An 11,046-nucleotide genomic window follows, 5' to 3' on the forward strand; every position below is an offset into this window, starting at 1 on the left:
GTGTGTGTCTGTCTGTGTCTGTGTCCAAATTTCCACTGTTTTGTCACGTTGGAATAGGTCCCACCTTAATGACCTCATCTTAGCTTAATCATCCGCAAAGACCCTATTTCCAAATAAAATCACATTCACAGGTACCGGGGTTAGAACTTCGACATATCATTTTGATGGACACAATTTACTCCGAATCTCAAATACTCAAACATCCATCCACTGCCACAGAAGCTCACGAAAGGAATATGCAGAGGAGTCGCAAAGGAAAACCACTCTGCTTATCATAATTGGGCAGATGAGAAAACCCTATCCCCCCAGAGGAACCAGGTAGATACAGAGGTGAACCATGGGGATCATAGATGTTTTCTCCAAGGAGAGATGATATTTACATTGAAACCTGAAGGAAAAAGGGGAAAAATGGGCAAAGAGCCAAAAGAAGGTCATTCCAGGAAAAGATAAAACCTATAACAAACAGGGAGTTGTGGTCGGAAGGAGCTTGCGCATGTGAGAGTCTGAAAGAGCCCAGCCAGTGAAGAGGACAGCAAAGGGGACACAGGGACAAGACCAGGTGGCACAGAAGCAGGGCCTCTTGCACCTCACCTTAGGAGTTTCAAGTTTATTCTAGGAGTGATGGGAAGCCATGGAAGAGTTTCAAAGGAGGCCAGTGTCACACGAGGGTAGAGACGGGTCTGCATCGATGAATAGCTCTGGGGAGCATGGACTGGGTGGGTCACACGGCATCCGTGCAGGAAGCTGTAGAGGTGGCAGGCGCATATTCCTTTCGTGAGCTTGTGTGGTAGCGGATGGGTCTTTGAGCATTTGAGATTCGGATAAATGTCTTTCTCTCATCTGAGGATGGTGGTAACTGTGAAAATGGAAAGAAGTTGATGGATTTCTGAGACATTAGGAGGCTGGACCCACAGGACTGATTGGGATTGATATCAATATTTCTAACACAAAATTTGGTCCAGGTGCACCAAATGGAAGTTTTGGGGCTTGCGCGTGGCTTCACTCAGTTGATGAGTTTCATTCACAAGAATTCGTGTTTATATAAGAGCCTGAGTCCAATGCCTTTCACTAGGTGTTGACAAAAGACAGCCCGCAGTTCACCTTTGAGCTGAGACAGCTTTTGTTTATTCCGCATACTGTGTAAATAACAGGGACTTGTCACATAAAGATGTGTACTCCTAGCTGCTCTTGTAAAGTCAGAAAAGCTGGCAGCAAGGGGACCTGCAATCTTGCTTGGCCCCAGTGAGCTGGAGGTGAGCAGCAGCTTCCCCCTTTGGACAATGTGCTCTCCAGTACCTCACAAGTGGAACTCTCCCTCTTTCTCTACACACAAGCATTTCCCTGATTTATCTTATTGTATCTACCTGATTCCTCTGGGGGGATTGGGTTTGCTCATCTGCCTAATTATGATAAGCAGAGTGGTTTTCCTTGGTGACTCCTCCGCGTATTCTTTTTGTGAGCTTGTGTGGCAGTGGATGGGTGTTTGAGTATTTGAGATTTGGAATGGATGTCTTTCTCTCCAGAGACTTTATAAACTTGAATGAGAAGGGGTATGATAAATCCCAAAGGTGGACTGTGTGATTTCCATGAAAGGGTTCAAGTTTTGAATGCAATTGATCTCTTACTTCCCTTTAGTCGTCCCCAGAACTACCTGTAGTAAGTGTTGGCAGCCTTTCCGATAACCAAGGAGAGTATTATATACATATTATATTCTGTTTAAGAAAGGAGAAAAATGTATATTTTGGGGGGATCCTCACAAACATGATGAAATTCTAAAAAATAAAGCTTGTATTCAACTCTAGTGTTTAGGGAATTTTAATCTTTGTAGGAAACTAGGCATTTCCTAGTGTTGTTAGAAAAAATGAGAAATACTAGGAAAGCAAGTATTTCCTTGTATTGTTGGAAAGATGGAGCATTTCAGTAATTATAAGTGCATAAGTAAATTGATTTGGATATATTCCCCATAAACTGATCTCTAAATTATGAAACCACAAGGAACTGTAAATTGCAGAAAACTTTAGCTATGGGAACAAATGTCTTAGCAAAGGCTACTCAAAGTCTAATGTTTATTTCTTTAGATAAGTAACTTAGCTAAAGTGAAATTCTTGCATAGTCTTTTAGAAGCATACTAGCTGGCATGTATACATGAGGCTTTATTCACAGGCAAGCAGCTAAAAGGAAATTCTTGTTTCTGTTTGTGGAGAAGTAACTACCATTGCTAGGATGATCACAGGAAGGAAATGGCTATTTCCACTTACATACTCTCTAAACAACAATTAAATATTAATTAGCAGCAAAATAAAAGGACAGATGACTGCTTTGACTCCCAGATCTTTATTGAGCTTCAACTCCCTGCACCCTTTGGCCTAATTGTTTGGTGTTAAACCACAAAACATGATAAAATGTACCAAAAGCTTGTGGCCGATAGTTACTAGTTATAATCTGCCTTGAACTGAGCCTAACCTTAAGGTGCCATTTGTAATCCTCTTCAGTGGTGGTAACAATGACATTTTGATGGAAAAGTAGTAGTTTTATTAATGTGTATATTTCGTTTTCCTTTAAAGCGAACTCCTCAATAATATTGGTGTTGGGAAGTAGGATCTGTCTTATTGAGTGCCTTAGGAAACTCAAGGAATAAAATGGAGAGAAGGTGAGGGTGATATGATTTGACTAGTAGTTTACTCAAATTTCTGCCAATCTATGAGATACAATGAATTGTTGCCAATGCCCTTTCAGCCTGACCACACGGAAACATCTTTTCTTTCTTCCTTCCTTCCTTTAATATAATGCCAAAGTTATGTCATATTAAATAAATATATGCAGAGGTAAATAAACAAATATCAGCTATCAGGAAAACTGGTTGCATCCCAGAAATACGTCTTAAGCAATAGGTCATAAACAATGTTATAACAAAGCTGACCAATCAACAGAGGTTCCATCTCAGATTCGGCAGAACCAGAGAACATTCTTGGCCTCAGTGGCAAGTTTCATGCGCGTCCGTGTGAAGAGATCACCAAACAGACTTTGTGTGAGCAATAAAGCTTTTAATCACCTGGGTGCAGGTGGGCTGAGTCCGAAAAGAGAGTCAGCGAAGGGAGATAGGGGTGGGGCCATTCTATAGGATTTGGGAAGGTAATGGAAAATTACAGTCAAAGGGGGTTGTTCTCTGGTGGGCAGGGGCGGGGGTCACAAGGTGCTCAGTGGGGGAGCTTCTGAGCCAGGAGAAGGAAATTCACAAGGTTAATCACTCAGTTAAGGTGGGGCAGGAACAAATCACAATGGTGGAATGTCATCAGTTAAGGCGGGGCAGGTCCTTTTCACTTCTTTTGTGATTCTTCAGTTACTTCAGGCCATCTGGGCGTATACGTGCAAGTCACAGGGGATGCGATGGCTTGGCTTGGGCTCAGAGGCCTCACATTCCTGCCTTCTTATATTAATAAGAAAAATAAAACAAAATAGTGTTGAAGTGTTGGGGCGGCGAAAATTTTTGGGGGGTGGTATGGAGAGAGAATGGGCGATGTTTCTCAGGGCTGCTTCAAGCGGGATTAGGGGCAGCGTGGGAACCTAGAGTGGGAGAGATTAAGCTGAAGGGAGGTCTTGTGGTAAGGGATGATATTGTGGGGATGTTAGAAGAAACATTTGTCGTATAGAATGATTGGTGATGGCCTGGATATGGTTTTGGATGAATTGAGAAACTAAATGGAATAACAGAAGGAGAAAAACAGGTATAAAAGGTCTAAGAATTGGGAGGACCTAGGACATCTGATTAGAGAGTGCCTAAGGAGATTCAGCATAGTCCTGCCAGCAAAGATTATTTATTTACTTCAAGAGTTTAGAGTGGCAGTTTGGGGATAGCACCAGGAGATATCAGCTGTGATGGCTTGGAGAAACAGTGTAAACCGGCAGTGTAAACAAAGGCAGGGCATGTATGAGTAGATGAGAATGGTGAATAGGAGTATGACTAGACAAAAGATAGTAGGGATGACAAGTTTTTTGGGGGCACAGTCTAAGTTGGTCTGGTGTCGAATGAGACTGGGGCCTAATAAAAAGGAGCGTCTATACAGGAGCTTAAATGGGCTGTACCTTGTAGCATTCTGAGGACAGGCCTGAATTCTGAGAAGCAAAAGTGGTAATTGTCCAGTCCTTTTTAGGTTGGTGGCTGAGCTTGGTGAGGTGTGTTTTTAAAAGACCTTTAGTCCGTTCTACTTTTCTTGAAGACAGAGGACCGTAAGGGATATAAAAGTTTCACTGAATACTAAGAGCCTGAAAAACTGCTTGGCTGATTTGACTAATAAATGCTGGTCTGTTATCAGACTGTATAGAGGTGGGAAGGCTAAACTGAGGAATTATGTCTGACAGAAGGGAAGAAATGACTGCGGTGGCCTTCTCAGACCCTGTAGGAAAGGCCTTTACTTATTCAGTGAAAGTGTCTATTTAGACTAAGAGGTATTTTAGTTTCCTGACTTGGGACATGTTGAGTAAAGCTAATTTGCCAGTCCTGGGTGGGGGCAAATCCTCGAGCTTGATGTGTAGGGAAGGGAGGGGGCCTGAATAATCCCTGAGGAGTAGTAGAATAGCAGATGGAACACTGAGAAGTTATTTCCTTGAGGATAGATTTCCACGATGGAAAGGAAATGAGAGGTTCTAAGAGGCAGGCTAGTGGCTTGTACTATAGCATAGCCTGCCTTTGCTGGTGTGTGGCGATTAGGCCTGGTGGAACTGCCATCAATAAATCAAGCGTGATCAGGGTGAGGAACAGGAAAGAAGGAAATATGGGGAAATGGGGTGAATATCAGGTGGATCAGAGAGATACAGTCATGGGGGTCAGGTGTGGTATCAGGAATAATGTGGGAGGCCAGATTGAAGTCCGGGCCAGGAACAATGGTAATTGTGGGACTTAAAGAGTGAGTACAGCTGAAGGAGCCAGGGAGCAGAATGTATATGCATCAGGTATGAGGAAGAAAATAGATTTTGGAAGTTATGAGAAATGTAGAGTGAGTTGAGCATAGTTCATGATTTTTAGGACCTCTAACAGTATTAAAGCAGCGACAGCCGCTGCACGCAGACATGAGGGCTAGGCTAAAACAGTAAGGTCAAGTTGTTTGGACAGAAAGGCTACACGGTGTGGTCCTGGCTCTTGTGTAAGAATTCTGACTGCGCTAACCATGCCTAGGAACGAAAGGAGTTGTTTTCTAGAAGATGCTGGGGTTTGAGAGATCAGTCGGACACGATTGGCAGGGAGAGCACGTGTGTTTTTATGAGAATTATGCTGAGATAAGTAACAGATGAGGAAGAAATTTGGGCTTGATTGAAGTAATGGGGGCTGTCTGTGAAGCTTTGCGGCAGTACAGCCTAGGTAATTTGCTGAGCTTGATGGGTGTCAGGGTCAGTTCAAGTGAAAGCGAAGAGAGGCTGGGATTAAGGGTGCAAAGGAATAGTAAAGAAAGCACGTTTGAGATCCAGAACAGAATAATGGATTGTGGAGGGAGGTATTGAGGATAGGAGAGTATATGGGTTTGGCACCATGGGGTAGATAGGCAAAACAATTTGGTTGATAAGGCATAGATCCTGAACTAACTTGTAAGGCTTGTCTGGTTTTAGGACAGGTAAAATGGGGGAATTGTAAGGAGAGTTTATAGGCTTTAAAACGCCATGCTGTAGCAGGCAAGTGATAACAGGCTTTAATCCTTTCAAAGCATGCTGTGGGATGGGATATTGGCAGTGAGCGGGGTAAGGGTGATTAGGTTTTAATGAGATGGTAAGGGGTGCATGACTGGTTGCCAAGGAGGGATTAGAGGTATCTTATACTTGTGGGTTAAGGTGGGGGGATACAAGAGGAGGACGCAAAGGAGGCTTTGGATTGGGAAGAAGGGCAGCAATGAGATGCAGCTGTAATCCAGGAATAGTCAGGGAAGCAGATAATTTGGTTAAAATATCTCAGCCTAATAAGGGAACTGGGCAGGTGGAGATAACTAAAAAAGAGTGCATAAAAGAGTGTTGTCTAAGTTGGCACCAGAGTTGGGGAGTTTTAAGAGGTTTAGAAGCCTGGCTGTCAATACCCATAACAGTTATGGAGGCAAGGGAAACAGGCCCTTGAAAAGAAGGTAATGTGGAGTGGGTAGCCTCCATATTGATTAAGAAGGGGACGGACTTACTTTCCACTGTGAGAGTTACCTAAAGCTCGGCGTCCGTGATAGTCTACAGGGCTTCCAAGGCAACCAGGCAGCCTCAGTCTTCAGCTGCTAAGCCAAGGAGTCAGTCAGAGAGCCTTGGGCCAGAGTTCCAGGGGTTCTGGGAGCGGCTGCCAGGTGAGTTGAACAGTCCGATTTCCAGTGGGGTCCCACACAGATGGGACATGGCTTAGGAGGAATCCTGGGCTGCGGGCATTCCTTGGCCTGGTGGTCAGATTTCCGGCACTTGTAGTAAGCTCCTGGGGGAGGAGGTTCCCCAGGAACGCCTGGCCGCTGCAGTTCACGCGTTTGGAAGTTCTTGTGTGCTGGAGATGTGGCTGGGGTTTGTCTCACAGTGGAGGCAAGGAATTGCAACTTTTTTCTATTATTGTACACCTTGAAGGCAAGGTTATTTAAATCCTGTCGTGGGGTTTGAGGGCCAGAATTTAATTTTTGGAGTTTTGTTTAATGTTGGGAGCAGATTGGGTAATAAAACGTATTTTCAGAATAAGACGGCCTTTTGACTTTTTAGGGTCTAGGGCTGTAAAGAGTCTCAGGGTTGCTGCCAAAGAAGTCATGAACTGGGCTAGATTTTTATATTTGATGAAAAAGAGCCTAAACGCTATCTGATTTGGGATAAAGAAAAAGGAGCATTAACCTTTACTATGCCTTTGGCTCCAGCCACCTTTTTAAGAGTAAATTGCTGGGCAGGTGGGGGAGGGCTAGTCACAAAAAGAAACTGTAAGCCCGACCAGGTGTGAGGAGGGGAGGCGATAAAAAGATTATAGGGTGGAGGAGCGGAGGCTGAGGAAGAATTGGGACCTAGCTCGGCCTGGCGAGGAGGGGAGAGGTCAGATGGGTCTGTAGAAAAGGAAGATTGGAAAGACTCAGCGACGCTTGGGGTTGGGACTGAGGGGACAGGCGGGAGGGAAAGAAGGAAGATTTGGGACGAGTTGCACTGGCCACAGAGACTAGGAAGGGACTGATGTGTAAAAGAATGCCTGGACATCAGGCACCTCAGACCATTTGCCCATTTTATGACAAGAATTATTTAGATCTCGTAGGATGGAAAAATTGGAAGTGCCGTTTTCCGGCTATTTGGAACTACTGTCAAGTTTGTATTGGGGTCAAGTGGCATTGCAGAAGAAAATAAGACGCTAAGATTTTAGGTCAGGTGAGAGTTGAAGAGGTTTTAAGTTCTTAAGAATACAGGCTAAGGGAGAAGAAGGAGGAATGGAAGGTGGAAGCTTGCCCATAGTGAAGGAGGCAAGCCTAGAGAAAAGAGTAGAGACACAGAGAAGGAGTGAGAGTTTCTTGCCATCCAGAAAAGCAGAGAAAGGGTTGGGGCATGGAAATAAGGGATTGGGGCACAGAGATAAGAGGTTGGGGTGTGGAAATAAGGGATTGGGGCACAGAGATAAGAGGTCGGGGTGTGGAAATAAGGGATTGGGGGTTCTTGTCCCCTAGTAAAGCAGGACTTGCCACTAAGGGTGAAGGAGAAGGGGTTGAGGGGTACTTGCCCCTTCCCCAGAAAAGCGGGACTTGCCGCTAAGGGTGAAGGAGAAGGGGTTGAGGGGTACTTGCCCCTCCCCCAGAAAAGCAGAGAAGGGGTAGAGACAAGGAGAGAAGGGGTTGGGGTACTTGCCCCTTCCCCAGAAAAGTGGGACTTGCCACTAAGGGTGAAGGACCAAGACAGGCATCCCCGCATGGTCTGACACCTTTGAAACGTGGTTGAATAATCAGGGAGGCATCCCTGCAAGGATTAAACACCAAGGGAAAGCTGCCTTCCCAGTCCGTGACCAGCGCCGGAGTTTTGGGTCCACAGATAAAACGTGTCTCCTTTGTCTCTACCAGAAAATGAAAGGAATTGAAATTAAGAGAAGGGAGAGATTGAAGAGTGGAAAGAAGAAAGTGGTTGAGGGACAGGGAGAGAGGTTGGAGAAGAGAGTAAGAAGAGGCCGCTTACCTGATTTAAAATTGGTGAGATGTTCCTTGGGCTGGTCGGTCTGAGGACCTGAGGTCGTAGGTGGATCTTTCTCACGGAGCAAAGAACAGGAGGACAGGGGATTGATCTCCCAAGGGAGGTCCCCCGATCCGAGTCACAGCACCAAATTTCATGCGCGTCCGTGTGAAGAGACCACCAAACAGACTTTGTGTGAGCAATAAAGCTTTTAATCACCTGGGTGCAGGTCGGCTGAGTCCGAAAAGAGAGTCAGCGAAGGGAGATGGGGTGGGGCCATTCTATAGGATTTGGGGAGGTAATGGAAAATTACAGTCAAAGGGGGTTGTTCTCTGGTGGGCAGGGGCGGGGGTCACAAGGTGCTCAGTGGGGGAGCTTCTGAGCCAGGAGAAGGAAATTCACAAGGTTAATCACTCAGTTAAGGTGGGGCAGGAACAAATCACAATGGTGGAATGTCATCAGTTAAGGCGGGGCAGGTCCTTTTCACTTCTTTTGTGATTCTTCAGTTACTTCAGGCCATCTGGGCATATACGTGCAAGTCACAGGGGATGCGATGGCTTGGCTTGGGCTCAGAGGCCTGACAGCAAGAAGCCAGGATTGACTTGATATCTAAATCAAAAGACTCATTTTGGGTCATCATAGGTTAGTTCCTTTCCCTGCCTGCAGCATTCCTGTCTGAAGTCTAGGCATTTACTACAGCCCACTTCACTGGTCTTTCCCAACTTTCAGCACTCCATCTGTACTCTGGAGGATTCAAAGATGTGATTTTGCAGCAAAGTTCTCCCCACCCCAGCCAGAAATTTGCTGCCTCAAATGAGCTGCTAAGGGTGGATTTCCTGTTTTCTAAGCTTCCACATCACAGTGAATGTAACTGAACAAGGGATATTGTGGATTTTCTCTTGGGCCCTCCCCACTGATTACAGAACCGTGTTGGAAATTCTTTACTCAAGCCAACTGAGGTTGGAGAAGCACATTGGGGGTGGAGGGAGGAAAGTGATGGTGAGCCTAATGAGCATTTTCCTTTTCCACAGCTGAAGATAAATAGTGTTTACCTCCACTTGGCAACGTAGGTGTATAAATGTGTTGGACGGTTAAGTGATGATTTGGGATGTTGGCAAAGCCTGGTAAATGAGACTCTAGTTCACTCTCCTCTCCATTAATCAAAAATAGAAATGCTTTCCTGCTTGCCTGAAAGTATTGACATTATACTATTGCCCCACTACTGAGCATTTGCTCAAAGGCCATTACAAAATAACTGGAAAATGGATGCGTATTTTGGTTGGTTTAGGGGAACAAATTACTCAAGCAACGTGTAGTTATTGCGCTTTTTTTTTTATCACCCACACTGCCCAACATTGTGAGAGATATAAAAGAATGATATTCTTTCCTTTCAATGCTATAAAAGATTGATGTTTTCCTTTTTTTACTCTTTGTTGACACTCCAGAAAAAAAACCAGTTAACACGAGATAGGATAAAGTGTGGTTTTTAACAGGTGATATAGGTTGTTTAATTTAGAAAAGAGAAAGCACACTGTAGGCCCATAGAAGTGGAAAGATTTTTCTTCTCCAGAAGAAAAATCCTCTCCTCTCTCTTGCCACCCGCTGAGTGAGATGCTCATTCTTTGAGCCTCAGAGATGTCCTGGGTACATCCACTCCTTTACTTGCCACATTTTATTATACTACAAGCTGGGTGGCTGGACATCCTGGTTTGCCCAGCACAGTCCCAGTTTATGCCTGTTATCCCAGAATAATCATTAATAGTTTCCCCTTTTACTCTCAAGAGTAACTCAGTTGAGATGTTAAATATAATTATAACATAAACATAAACTGAAGACCATATAGCCCAGGCTTCTTATGCTGTTGCATTCAAAAGAGCACAATATAGTAACCAAAAGTAATTAGAAATGTTTCTTGAGGCTCAAGAACATGAAAAGGGATCTAATTTTTAACCTACAACAACACTCTTCAGAAGTTTATTTCTCTCTTCCCCAAGTATCCCTGATAGCTGTGGCTGCTCTAAAGCTGTTCAAACATAACACCCCTAACTTTACTGATACCCAACCCATATGTTTTATTTTGTCTCTTTTGCCTCTCTTAACTCTCTCTCTTTTTTTAAAATTATGAGTCTTCTGTTGTCTCTTACCTTTCCTCTATACATTCTCTTAATTCTGCATTACGAAGCCACTGAAGCCAGCCTGGCAAAGACTCTCTTTGGAAGGTGGTGAAGGTGAAGCATCCAAACCGACAGACAAAGTTGTTCTGAGTGGGCTGGAAGTGGGAGGAGGGAGGCTGGGTACTCTCATTGATGAGTAAATCTTTGTCACAAGTTATCTGAGAAGGGAGCTACAAGTCCTACATCTCAGTGTACAGCACAGTGCTTGGCACAAAGAGGAACTTGAAAATGTGAGTAAAGGAGGCAAATTAGGGAGGCCCTCGACCTAGCTTAGAAGAGGAGGATTTGAGTGGGTGTAGAGGCAGTTGGAGGGCCTTCCAGGGATAGAAGGATCAGGGTGTCTGGGTTTATTTTTCTGTGGTGGAATGTACATGAGGATGGGGGGCAGTGAAAAGACTTGGTGTAGGGCATTGGAACCCCTCAATGGGGAAAAATGGAGAATCCATTTTTCACTTAATAGTGGTTTAATAGTGGGAGCCATCTATTGGCTTCCAAAAATGGAGACCCTCAGGAAGGGCTTGAAAAACCCGAAAAAAGACTGTATGGCAGAGAGCCAGGGTAGATTCATGAAGCAGGCAGTGACTTGATGGCAGTGCTTTATCAGATAGATTAATTCACCAGTTTTGTTTGGTGTAGTTTGTATGCTTGGTACATTGGTTTGCATTGTGATGGATAAAGAGCATATAGCACATAGAAGAACTCAATAAATGGTGACTAACATCATCACCACCACTACCACAAC

At 44.4% G+C, this 11,046-nt stretch overlaps 1 long non-coding RNA gene across 2 annotated transcripts; it reads right to left on the reverse strand.

Moving 5' to 3' along the window:
* Positions 1 to 3,023: 3,023 nt before the first annotated feature.
* Positions 3,024 to 8,779, reverse strand: LOC134758700 (uncharacterized). 2 transcript variants are annotated; one of them, XR_010134173.1, is made up of 2 exons: positions 8,137 to 8,779; positions 3,024 to 3,424 (listed from the first exon to the last, which is right to left on the reverse strand). It is a non-coding gene; the product is annotated as an uncharacterized lncRNA (long non-coding RNA). The 2 variants fall into 2 exon arrangements; XR_010134172.1 differs by having other exon boundaries at positions 3,024 to 3,427.
* Positions 8,780 to 11,046: the final 2,267 nt, after the last annotated feature.

The sequence above is a fragment of the Gorilla gorilla genome, chromosome 5 (assembly GCF_029281585.2).
Source record: "Gorilla gorilla gorilla isolate KB3781 chromosome 5, NHGRI_mGorGor1-v2.1_pri, whole genome shotgun sequence".
In the NCBI taxonomy this organism is placed as follows: domain Eukaryota; kingdom Metazoa; phylum Chordata; class Mammalia; order Primates; family Hominidae; genus Gorilla; species Gorilla gorilla.